At 33.2% G+C, this 13344-nt stretch overlaps 1 pseudogene; it reads right to left on the bottom strand.

The window, feature by feature from the left end:
• Nucleotides 1-871: 871 nt before the first annotated feature.
• On the bottom strand, nucleotides 872-12651 carry LOC103585821 (annotated as a pseudogene).
• Between the last annotated feature and the right edge of the window lie 693 nt (nucleotides 12652-13344).

The raw sequence follows: 13344 nt of genomic DNA, 5'->3' as shown, positions 1-13344 counted from the left end.
CCTTTGCTATGGCATGTTATTTGTGCCAGGTTGACAAAAATCACGAGGTTTTACTGGTATCTCCAATATTAATCCAACCATCCAACTCCATAAGATTACTGCTTATCTTGCCCTATTCCATATTTATATATAATTTTTCTTTCACAGTGAAGGCCCTGACTTCATTATGATGAATACATTGACTAATTTGCTCTATCCTGGAATACACACCTATAGTGTCAAAATACATATGCCCTTATCACTACAAGAGGCACAACTAGTTTAAGATTTTTTTGTAGTTTTTCTAGACTGAATATCTTAATCAAACTGTTGTTCAAATGGCTTTTTAATTTTATTTTGTCATTGTTATTATTATTAACTAAAATCCATGCTTTGTTATTTATTTAGTTGTTAACTAATGTTATTGTTCAGTTTCAGAATCCCATCCAGGACACCATATTATATTTACTTGTCAAGACTCCTTAGGCTACTCTTGGCTATGAAGTTTTCTCAGACATTGCTTATTTTTGATGACCTCAAGAATTTTGAGGAATACCAGTCAGGTATTTTGTACAATGTTCCTCCATTGAGATTTTTCTGATATTTTTCTCATGATTAGACTGGGGTTATATGTTTTAGAAAGAAGACCCAGAAGATAGTGATATTTTTATCATGACATATCAATAATACATACTATCAACATAACCTTTTTTTCTTTTCAAATTAAAGTATATTTATGATGACATTGCAGGGAGAATGGTTCTGGGTGACCAGATTTCACGTAAGCCAAGACAGAGAGTTGTACTTCTCCAAAGCAAACCTTAAGAAATCAGATGTGGTTTTGGAGTCAAGAGGGTATGGAACCCACTGAGAATTCCTGGCAGGGGGTAGTTCATGACCAAAACCACTGGGGGAGATCCTCAGCTTTGGCAGTTAATACAAAATATCCAAGTTCCAGAGGTTGCTGCTTGAGCTCCTCCAGTGCTTCTCTAGAAAGAAGATACTCACCCCGTATCCTACTATACTGGAAGTGAGAGCCTACACCAATTCCAGAAGGAGAGCCTGGGAAGGAAACTGGGGAGGAAATGGGAGAGGAATGTAATTTCCCAGTCGTTAACATGCCAATATCATTTTCCATGTCACCTTGAAATGGAAGGTCAAAAAACATAACATCATTGTTGGGGCTAAACCCATCTTCATTGGGATAGCTGGCTGGAACCACTTGGATGGTTGATGATGTTGGAAATACCAAGAAACGTCTGGAGTTAAGCTGAGATGATTGTATGTTTAGTGTAGTACTGTGGTCCCAAACAGAGCCCATGGTTGCAGCATCTGGCATCACTACAAAGGACCCTTAGAGCTTCATGGCAATCAGTCAGGCACTAAGGACAGAATGAAAGTCTGTGGCAGGGATTTCACACATCTGGCACACATCCTTGTGCTGTTTTCTGATTGTCTGCAGTTAACATTCTCCATGAAGTTGACTCCAATCTTAAAGCTCCACTTGACATAGATGAACACATTGGTGACCCTGAACAGCACTGTGCCAGCCAGCAACAGTAGGGCAGGAATTGTACCATCTCCAGTGACCCCTCACTTCTCTGTTCTCACACCATGAATGCCCACAGTCCTAAGAACTCCCAGAGGTGGGCCCACTGCCAGTGGTCAATGATCTGTTAAATGTGACAGCACTGATCAGGGGTCACCAGCCTCTACTCCTCTACCATATGGTCCCTTAACTCTGTGGAGTCACCACACAGCCAGCTCCTGAAGCCCAGTCTCTGTCACCCTGATTCCCTGAGACTTATTTTCTATGTTAACCTTGATCAGCTAGGTTTTCTTCACACTAAAGTTATTTCCATTTACCCCCCTTCTTCTATGCTGTACTCACTGAAAAAAAGTTACTCTGTGCAGCTCGTACTTGGAGAGAGGAGTTATGCTTCCTTTCCTTGACAGTGTATATTTCCATAAATATATTGGGATTCTTCTGCACGTGTAACTTGTTTTTTGTTTTTATTTGCCCTGATTATTTGTTTATTCATTTATTTCTATCAGTATAGACTAATAACTATTTATTTTATCCATTGGGTTATATTTCAATACTACTTTATTTTCTTGTTTCTTCAGTTTTGGCCATTGGGGGCTTTTTCAGTTAACCTCTGATCATTTTACTGTTGCTAGAGGTGTGCCTTTTCCAGAATGTCACATAATTTGAATGACACACTATGCAGTCTTTTTGAACAGGATTATTTTATTTAGTAACCTGCATTTAAGACTCATCCATGTCTTTTAAAGGTATGATAGCTCCTGTTATCACCAAGTAATATTCCATTCTATAGATGTACCAGTTTGTTTATCCCTTTACTTATTGAAAGATAACATGCTTTTTCTTTTTCTGGCAATTATGAATAAAGCTTCTAATAAATATGTACACGCAAGTTTTTGTGTAGACATAAGCTTTCAAATAAGCTGTGTACATACCTAGGAAGATGGATACAAGATTGTTTGGCAAAAATATGTTTAGCTTAGGAAGAAACTGCCAAACTGTCTTCAAAAATGTGTGTTCTTTTGCATTCTCACCAGCAATAATTGAGAGTAACTGGTGCTCTGCATTCTTACCTGCAATTGGTGTGGTCAGTTTTTGGGATTTTAAACATTGTTAGGTGTGTGTCAGTAAACCATTGTTTAAATTTGCAATTTCTTTATAAAAAATTATATTGAGAATTTTTTCATAAGCTTATTTGACATCTGTACATCTTTGATAAGGTGTTTATTCACATCTTTTGACCATTTTTAACTGGGTCATTTTCTTATTGTTGAGACTTAAAATTTCTTTATGTATTTTGGATAAAATTCCTTCAACAGATAAGTTTTTACAAACATTTTTTCCCAGTCTGTGGCTTGTTTGTGTTTCCTTAACAGCATTTTTCACAGAGCAGACATTTTTAATTTTAATCCAGCTCAACTTATTTTTTCTTTCAAGGATCATGCTTTTGGTGTTGTATCAAAAAACTCACTGCAAAACCCCAAATCATGTAAATTTTCACCTAAAAATTCAGTTTTGTGTCTTACACTTATGTCTATGATCCAGTTTGGTTTAATTTTTGTGAAAGGTGTCATGTCTAGGTTTAGGTTTGGGGGTTTTTGTTGGTGGTGGTTTTGTACATAGACTTCCAATTGTTCCAGTATTTGTTGAACAGACTATTTTTCTTCATTAAATTGTCTTTCTCCTTTGTCAAAGATCAGCTGACTATATTTGTGTGGGTCTATTTATGGGCTCTGTTTTATTAATCTATGTCTGTTCACTCACCAATACTACACTGCCTGTTTCACTATACCTTTATAGTAAGTCTTGAAGCTGGATAGTGTAATTTCTCCAACTTTTCCTTCTCAGTATTTTGTTGGCAATTCTGAATCTTTTGCCTTTTCACAAAAATGTTTTAATCAGTTTGCCAATATCTATGAAATATCTTCCTGGTATTTTGTCTGGGATTGTTGTGAATGTATAAATTAATACAGGAATAATTGACATCTTAATGATATTGAATCTTCCAAATTATAAACATAAACTCTCTCCATTTAATTATATTTTATTTGATTTTTTTCATCTGAGTTTTGTAGTTTTCCACATATAAATCCTTTACATATTTTCCTATATTTATTCCTAAATATTTCATTTTGGAAATGGTGTTTTTTAAATAAATAGTATTTTTTTAACATTTCAAATACCAAATTTTCTTTGCCAATATAGAGGAAGTAATTGAATTTTGTATGCTAACCTTGTTTCCTGTAAACTTGCCTCACTCAGTAGTTCGAGGAAATTTTTGTTTGTTTTTTATTAATTACTAGGATTTTTTTTTACATAGACAATTATGCAATCTGTGACTAAAGGTGAATATAAGTCTTTCTTTACAATCTGTACACTTTTCATTTCCTTTTATGGTCTAATGCACTAACTAGGACTTCCAGCACAATGCCGAATAAGAGTGATTATAGAGGACGTACTTGCTTTGTTTCCACTCTTAGGGGAAAGCACCAGTTTCTCACCATTAAGTTTAATGTTAGCTAAAGGTAATTTGCAGATGTTCTATAACATGTTGGGTAAGTTGCCTTGCACTCCTAGTTCTGTGAGAAGTTTTTTTGTGATCAAGTGTTGAATTTTGTCAATGCCTTTTATGTATTAATTGTTAATCATGTGTTTTTTTCTTCTTTAGCTTGCTAATGATTATTAATATTGTTAATAATCAATGTGCTGATTTCTGATGTTGAAGGAGATGTGTATACCTGAAATATATCCCAATTGCTGGTTGTGTGTAATTATTTTTATCAATACTTTGAATTATTTCCCACTATTTTCTTGACGATTTTTACATCTATTTTCATTAATAACATTAGTCTTTAGTTTTTATTTCTTACAATGTCTTTATCTGTGTCTGATATTAGGGTTATCCTGATTTCATAGAATGAGTTAGAAAGGCTTCTTCTTGCTTCTATTTCCTAAAAGAAATTCTTGAGAACTGGTATAATTTCTTCCTTAAATATTTGGTAGAATTCACCAGTAAATTATTCTCATCCTGGTACTTTCTTTTGAAGAATGTTATTACTTATTCATTTTTTAAAACAGATATAGCCTTATTCAGATTGTTTTTATCTTCTTGGGTGCATTTTTGTAATTTGAGTTGTTTTGAAATTGATACATTCCCTTTAAATTAAAGATTTGTTTATAAAATGTGAATGCCTGTATATCCTTTTATGTCCATAAATCAGTAGTAAAAATCCCTATGTTGCTTTTGATATTGGTAATTTGTGTCTTGTATTTTTAGTTTGTTATCCTAGCTAAATGTTCATATATTTTATTCCATCTCCTTTTTAAAACTACCTATTGGTTTTGGTGATTTTCTTTATAGTTTTTCTGTTTTCAAATTTATTTCATTGTGGTTTAATTTTTACCATTTTTTTAACTTGCTTTAGGCTTAAATTTATCTTCTTTCTCTCATGTCCTAAGATAGAAACTTAGATTATTGCTTTAATTGTTCTTTAAAATTTTTCCTCTTTTCTAATATATGCATTTAATGCTATAAAGTTCTATCTAAGCACTGCTTTACTTTTTATCTAATACTTTGTGATAAATTGCATTGTAATTTTTAATTCAAAACATATTTTAATTTTTTTGAGACTTCTACATTGACTTTAGATGTTTTTAGATGTATGTGGTTTAACCTCCAAATATTTGGAGTATTATACAGATATCTCCTTGTTAGTGTTTTGTAGTTTAATTTCATTGTGATCCAAGAATATGCTTTGTATGATTTCTAGCCTTTCAATTTGTTAAGGCGTGATTTATGGTTCAGAATGTGTTCTATCCTTGTGGATGTTTCATGTGAGTTTGAAAAATCTGCATTTTATAAGTGTTAATTAGATCAAGTTGATTGATAGTGCTGTTTAGGTCAGTCATATCTTTACTGATTTTCTGCCTGCATCATCTACCAGTTACAGAAAGGGTAGTGTTAAAGGCCCAAACTATGATAGTGAATTTGTCTGTTTCTAGTTTCAGTTCTATAAGTTTTTGTCTCGTGTATTTTGATGCTCTGTTGTTAAGATTAATGTGTTAAGAATTGTTATATCTTAGAAAATTGACCTCTTTATCATTATGAAATGCCCTTCTTAATCCCAGACAATTTTTGTTGTTTGAAATCTGTATTTTCCGAAATGAATGTAGAGACACTAGGTTTCCTTTGATCACATTACATATATTATTGATTTAGTTGTATTAATATCTATCACGTGTGCAAATGTTTTCTTTTTGTTGTGCTTGTTCTTTGTTTCTTTTCTCCCCACCCCTTTCTGCCTTTTCCTGTTTTAACTCGACATTTTTCACGACTCCATTTTCTCTACTCTTTTAGCGCATCAATTGTACTTTTTAAATACAGAAAAGCCCGAACAACACGGCTTGAACCATGCACAAGTCCACTTATCCACATAAATGGAGGTCTAACTTTTCCTGCACAAGGGTTCCACAGGGCTAACTACTTAAGACCTTAAGTTACTTAATTACTTAAAGTAAGATACAGGAGTTATATGTGGATTTTACACTGTGCAGAGGGCCAGCACCCCTAATTCACACAAAGTTGAAGGGTGAACAATTTTTATTAGTGGTTGCCCTACAGTTTTCAGTGTGCACTTTTGATTTATCTAAGTCAACCATCAAATAACACAGTACTACTTCAATAGTAGTGCAGGTAACTTATAACAGAGTACCCCAAACAATTATCACTTGTCCCTTATGCCATAGCTAACATTCATTTCATTTATCCATATGTTATAATCACTCAATCCAGAGTTACTATTATTACTTTAAATAAACAGTTATATTTAGACTAATTAACAATAAGAAAAATAAAGCATTGTATTATTTTAAATTTATTCCTTCTCTGATGCTCTTTTTTTCTTTAAATATATTTAAGTTTTTGGCTTATATCATTTTTCCTCTTCCTGAAATATATTCTTAATTTCAATTATATGTATATATATATAGACACACACACATGAGTAGTGAATGTATATATAAAATATTAAATATATTCAACATATTGTATATATATATATTCAACTTAATGATATATATATATACATATCCTTTAAATGTGCTATCAGAACACACTAAGCAAGATATTATGTAGATAGGTAGATAAATAGATAAAATGATAGAGCATTTTTTTTTGTCATGGAAAATGTCTAAATCTAATGAAGTCCAAATAAGAAAAAAAAAAAGATAAAAATTAAAAGAAATAAAACTCCACTGAATATGAAGTTGTTATAAAGCTTACTGTCTCTGGCCATGAAATATACTTTAAAGAGGCTAGAGTATGGGCATATACACGTAAGTCTTGAGAGATGCAGCTGGAATGATAAACATAGCTCAGATCACAAAGTATTTTCTTTGACATGGTATTTGTTTGACTTTTACCCTTCAGAGTATAGGGAAACACTTGAAGTATTTTAAGCAAGAAAGCGAAGTGATTAGATTTGATTTAAAAACAAAAAAAAAGGACTCCAGAAGTCATGTACAAAAGACTAGAAAATGTAGATACCACAATAGGTTCAGATGCAAGGCAAATGATACTAAAAAGGGAATATTATATAATTAATGAGGGCAGTGATATTATATAGGCAATAACAATGGCAAAAAAATGATACAAACAGAGAAGGAGTTTCAAGGAAGGAATGGTTGACTGTTTCACTTCTTACTAAAAGCAAAATTGAGATAGTAATTATAAAGCCTCTAGTTTCAACAACAGGAATTTATTAATAATTTTGGTCAGAACTATGGCATTAGTGCAATAACACCATCTATCAGATTCATCTTGATTGGGAAATTATGGAGGGTGAAAAGAATCTGTAAGTGTAGATTCCTCTTTCAAGAAGTCTGTCTGAAAAGAGGATGAACTCAGTGATATCTAGAGGGGAAAAGTGACAAATGAAGATTCCTATGTTTGGAGAGGCTTAGGAAGTATACTCACAGAGAGAAAAGCATCGGGGTTCAGTGAGAGGCTGGGATAGTAGGGGGTATAACTCTTTCACTGAGATAAAAAAGTGAGACCAGTAGTTGTGGATTATTATTGAAGATTAGTGGTTGCATTCAGTAATTAAAGAATTTTATGTCCAATGTCACTTTCTTTTTCATGAGGTACTAATCAGTTTTATTTGTTAAATGGGGCTTTGGGAGAGAGTTGAGGTTGCTGTCCTTTGAAAATAGAGATTCAAGCACATTAATTGTGCCTCTCCACTTAACCCATAAGCTCTGTGGTGAAAGTGACAGTCGCATACTTTTCTGAGTCATTCATAGTTGGCCTGCTCGGCACAGAAAGGCATTGTAAAAAGGTAGTTGGTATATGAGTATTCCTTAATCATTCCAGTCACAGATGTATTAGTCTGTTTCTGTGCTTATAACAAAATATCTGGAAATGGGTGATTTGTAAGAAAACTAAATTTATTGCTTACAGTTTCAGAGGCTGGGAAGTCCAAGGAACACAGCTGGCGAAGTCCTTGGTGTTAGCAACAGTGATAGCAAAGTATCACATAATGAAAATTGTGGAGCAGAAAGAGAGAGAGACTAACCTCCTCATTCAGTCTCTTTTTAAAGCCCTCAGAACAACGCCCCTGGCCACCATTATTAATCCATTCACTACTGCACGGTCCTACAATCCAATCACCTCTTCAAAGCCCCACCTTTCAATTACCATAATAGGATTTCCATCCCTCTTAACAGTCACAGTGGGGGCCAAGTTTCTAATACATAAAACTTGGGAGACACAATTCAAGCTTCAATGAGTTTGGTGGTGGGGGGGGGGCATTCAGTATACTACAATAGACATTGAAGATAATTCATCAGTGCTCCTTATATCCTACCTAATATATAGATTTATAGAAATATGATGAAAAGACCCTACAGGATTATCTAAGCCTACCAAATATCCTATTTGACAGCCCAATATCCATTTGATATACAAAGAAAAAAATTTATTACAGCAAGATGTACTGCCAAGAGTTAAGCTCAATTTTTTCTATTTAAAAATTACTTTAAGAAACATGCTTTACAGGAAATTTGATAAATACATTTATGAAATAATATGCACTCTTCATATTAAAGTCGCATAGGTCATCCAAAATCTATACCTATGTGCATAAGTAAAGGAGTCCATTGCAAATGTGAAATATTATCTGCTAAAGGCAGTGACTATAATTAGTTTGCTAAGGCTATTTCAGTTTTTCTTACTTTGATCATTGTTGTCCTATGTTTCACTAGTAAAGCAAGAATATCTTGTCGTTTATTGTAGTTTATATAGAAAAATGTTATTTTTATCTTCCCTGAAGCAAATAGGGAACAATAACAGTGGAAAGAATAAGGAAAAAAAAAAGAAAGAAAGAAAGAAAGAAAACATAATATACATTGGCCTCCTATCCAGAGAGAATGAAAAATAATTTTTCCCACAGATACCTTTAAATTCCTTTTCCTATGTGAGGTCTTTCTAAAACTATCAACTGTATGGGGATGTATGTTTGTTTAATTTCATGAGGTACCAGAAAATACATCCTGGTATAGTTCCTTGCAATAGCTATTTATTTTGTGCATATGTCATTTTTATAGACTAAAAGAAAGGCCAGAATTTACTTTTATTTCTTGTAAGATTTTAGTTATAGCAATTACCGTTATTGAATGTTTTGTTGAGAGCTTCCAGGCATAGCAATAATATATGTATGTGTGTGTATATATATATATTTTTTCTTGTTTTTGGTATTTCAAGGAAAGACATAGTAATAAAAATAGTTTAGATTCCTCATTCCTATTCTTTGCCAATAGGAAGGATTGTCTATTTTAGGTCAGTGGTTCTTTCTGTTCTGTGTTTACAGACCTGCTAACTTTAACTATCCAGGACTGATCTGAATTTGTTCTGCTCCTTATACTGAAACTTAATTGCCTTTATACAATTATATTATAATCTTTGGGCCAAGCATTTTATATGCCATGTTTTCTTTGGCCCTTACAAATCACAGAAAATAAAAAAGGTAAGCTCTCTTGTCATCCGCATTACAGAAGAGAAACCCTAGACATAAAGAAATAAGTACTGAGTAACTTATTCAAGCTTACACTATTACTAAGTGGCTTAGCTCGGGTTTATGTTCCCATCTGTCCAGCTTCAGAAATCTATGCTAAATTTATTACAAACAAAATGATTTAATGTGCTGCTTTGGATAAAACAGTTGATTATAGTCCTGAGGAGAATTCTGTCATTTGATTTAGTAATGATAAATATCTAGACAAGAGGAAAGACTAACCAGCCAGTGTCCGCACACACAGAAAGCAAAACGGCTGAGCAGCAGTTGCTGTGAATTGATAAAGATTTTAAAGGTTCTAACTTGTTAAAAGGCACTTAACCAATAGATTACATTTAGGTGAGAATGAACAAATGAGTTGCCACTGTTTCAATGGAAAAAATTAGTGATAGTAGACAATTGAAATATAAAATTAAAATATAAAATATAAAATTAAATCATATTCAAAACAAACCTTGAGTCCATAAGCAAAATGTAAGAAATACCTACCAAAAGCTGAGAAAGAGAGAGAGAGAGAGGAGATATGTGTTTTGTGTCTTCCTCCAAGCTGTTGCCAAATTGCCCCAACACATAAACAAGTGATGCTCTGAAATGGCATATATGTGGGAACGAACAGCATGGATCTGCTTATTTTAAAATTAGCCTGAAATAGACTGTTGATAAAAACTTAGTGAATCTTCAAATATATAAAGGGGGTGTTTTCTTTGTTTGTTTGACTGATTTTTAGAATTTTATTAACTTTTAATTCTAGGAAAAAAATCTTATTTATGACTTGCTTTATATAATAACAATGTTAAATAACCAAAAGTACTTCTACCTTAAAAAATTAACATTAATAGTAAATTATCATTGTTCAAATTTTGCTAATCACTCACATAATTTGATTTCTTTTCTTTTTTTTCAGTTAGTAAGTTTCAAAACAAGGTCAAAGTCTTGCTTCTGGTGTGCTACAGACTGAATGTTTAGGTTACCCCCAAATGTATACATTAAAAATCTAATCACCAATGTTATGATTTTAGGAGGTGGGGCCTTTTGGGAGGTGATTAGGTCATGAGGGTGAACACCTCATGAATGGGATTAGTGTCCTTATGAAAGAGACCTCACAGAGCTCACTTGCCTTTTCCACCATGTGAGGCCACAGACGACAGCCATCAGTGAACCAGGAAGCAGGCCCTCATCAGACAATGAATCTGCCAGCACCTTGACCTTGGACTTCCCAGGCCTCCAGAACTGTGAGAAGTAAATTTCTGTTGTTTATAACCCACCTAGTCTATAGTATTCTGTTATACCTGCCTGATTGGCCTAAAGACATGGTAGATATTATCTTTTCTATCTCTCTCTTTTCTTAAGTTTTCATTTTGAAGTAATTTTCATAGAAAGTTGCAAAAATGTGCAGGGATGTCCCATGTAAGCTTTACCCAGCTTTCTCCAATGTTAGGCTTTTGTAAAACTATACTATAATGTTAAAACCAGAAAACCGATGTTGGTATAATCCACAGAGCTTATTGAGGTTCCAGGTCCACATTTTTCGTGTACTTGTGTGTGTGTGTGTAGTTCTATGCAAATTTTTTGTGTGCATAGTTTTATTTGAGCACCACCACAATCATGAAACAGAACTGTTCTATCACTATAGGCTCCCATATTATACCATAAGGATATTTTAAGTTAATGGACTTCCTATGTTTCCATTAAGCCAGTTTCCAGTGAAATATTGTGTAAAAACTTTGTCACTATAAGAACTATGAATCTTTATTATGCATTTGCAGAGAGGAAGAATATACATTCATAATTTGCTGAATAGCTTTATACTCTATGGTAATGAAAGTATGTGGCTTTATCTATTTCAATATGATAACTATATGTAACTCCTTGGGTACTCCCTAGCCCATTTTGGATTTCCTCTGGTTTCTGGTCACTGAAATCATCTCACTTTCACATTCTGTATTTGTGACTGAAGCAAGAACATAATGGGATAAATGGGTATGGCTGAGTTCCTCTCAGACTGTTAATTTGTTTCAAAATGATAAACAAAAGGTAGAGGAATGGTTATTTTATTATCTTGTATACTAGGCTTTTTCTCACTTTCATGTTGTTTTGCATCATCATAGCTACTGAAGGAGATAGAAAAAAAACAATTTGCAAAAAGGCTTTGTTTTTACAATTACATCCCAAAGTAAAGGCTTTCTGCAGTACAATGCAAATACAAAAGAGGTGTGGCTTCAATAAATGTTGCTTTTTCAAGACGTGAAGTTATTCTAACTTTAACTAAATTCTTCACTTGGACACAAACCTTTTTCTTCTCTATTCTAAAATTTGAGTGCTTTTAAAGAGTATTTTATCAATGTATATTTCATTTCTTTTACATAAACTTCAAATACATGGTGGTGAAAAGACTATGTGTACTCTCTTACTGTGGGAAGATCTCTACTTTTTCAGACACGACTGCTAGTGGCTAAAAGTAAATTTAAAAAATTACCATAATTTAAGAAAATCTGAACCTGTGATATTCAAGTAGAATCAAAGTCTTCAGGCTACATATTTTAAAAAATCCAGCTGTAAATTCTAACTTGTCAAGATCTAGGAAAACAGCAATCAATTTAATCAATATCTAAAGGAAAGAGTTCACATTTAATTTCACATTCGGAAACTTGTGCATTTTTTTCTGAAAAAAAAAATTACTGACAGATTTGTTAATGATATAAAACATAGAGACACTGTCAATTTCCTTCCTTCTATATTTCCAATATAATTAATCAAAATGCTGGTTTTGAGTGATAAAGGAAATTTAGTTGCTCTGCTAATGACAAAGTCTTTTATTTTCAGATAGCAGGGATTGGCATGCCCACAAACACACACTCACACAATTGCCTAAGAACTTTCAAGTTTAAAGACTTGAATGATAATTATATATCTCTGTGACTTTCAGCTTGCTCAGGGATGTGGCTGAATCTAGTGTTCTTTACTGTGAGTCAAACTGACAGCTTAAATACCTTTAGTGTTGTTATTAATATCAAACATGTATAAAGTACTTTCATCTTCTACAGATTTAGACAACATGTCTAACAGTGTCATAGCTTTCTGAAGAAAATATAATAGCCAGCATTTTCTCTCTGATTTTTTTTTTTTTTTTGGTAATCCTTGGCTTTCTTGTATTTTGACTTCCTTTCCTTTTCCACTCGGACTCTCCTGCCATCTTTGTCCTTTGATTAAGATGCACTCCCATAAATCTATCATCTGACACTTTATTGCCTCTTGCTTTACTAAACTTTCAGTATGCTATTAAACACTGATTCCCTTGTCTCTACTTATGATATTTTATCCCATCATCTTTTTAGTCTCTCCCATGTAATGGCCAATTCAAAACGATAAAGCAGAAAGAAGGAATTTCAACGGTAGAGGTATTGTTAAGATCTCACCTGACCTTCAGGCCATACTAGGCTCTGTGAGCATACAAGACAAACATCTGATGCTGATCTGTACTACTGTAAATAGTTCTGGAAACTCCAAGCACCCAGTGGCCACCAATCCATTCATGTCATTACTACCTGCTTTGTACATAGCAATCTAAGTACTTTGAATGTAACATAAGTAGGGTGGATTTATGACGACAAGACAGACGAAGGATGTATATATCACTATCAAGTAAACAATCTAAAATACACATAAAATTAAAAAGTAATTGATAAGACATAGATTATAACAATAACTTATTCTGTGTCTGAGATTTCAAAAGTATAATCTCACTTAATT

The sequence above is a fragment of the Galeopterus variegatus genome, unplaced genomic scaffold (assembly GCF_000696425.1).
Source record: "Galeopterus variegatus unplaced genomic scaffold, G_variegatus-3.0.2 Scaffold275, whole genome shotgun sequence".
Taxonomy (NCBI): Eukaryota; Metazoa; Chordata; class Mammalia; order Dermoptera; family Cynocephalidae; genus Galeopterus; species Galeopterus variegatus.
Note: the sequence above shows the minus strand (reverse complement) of the source record. Positions and strands in the feature narration are given on the sequence as shown.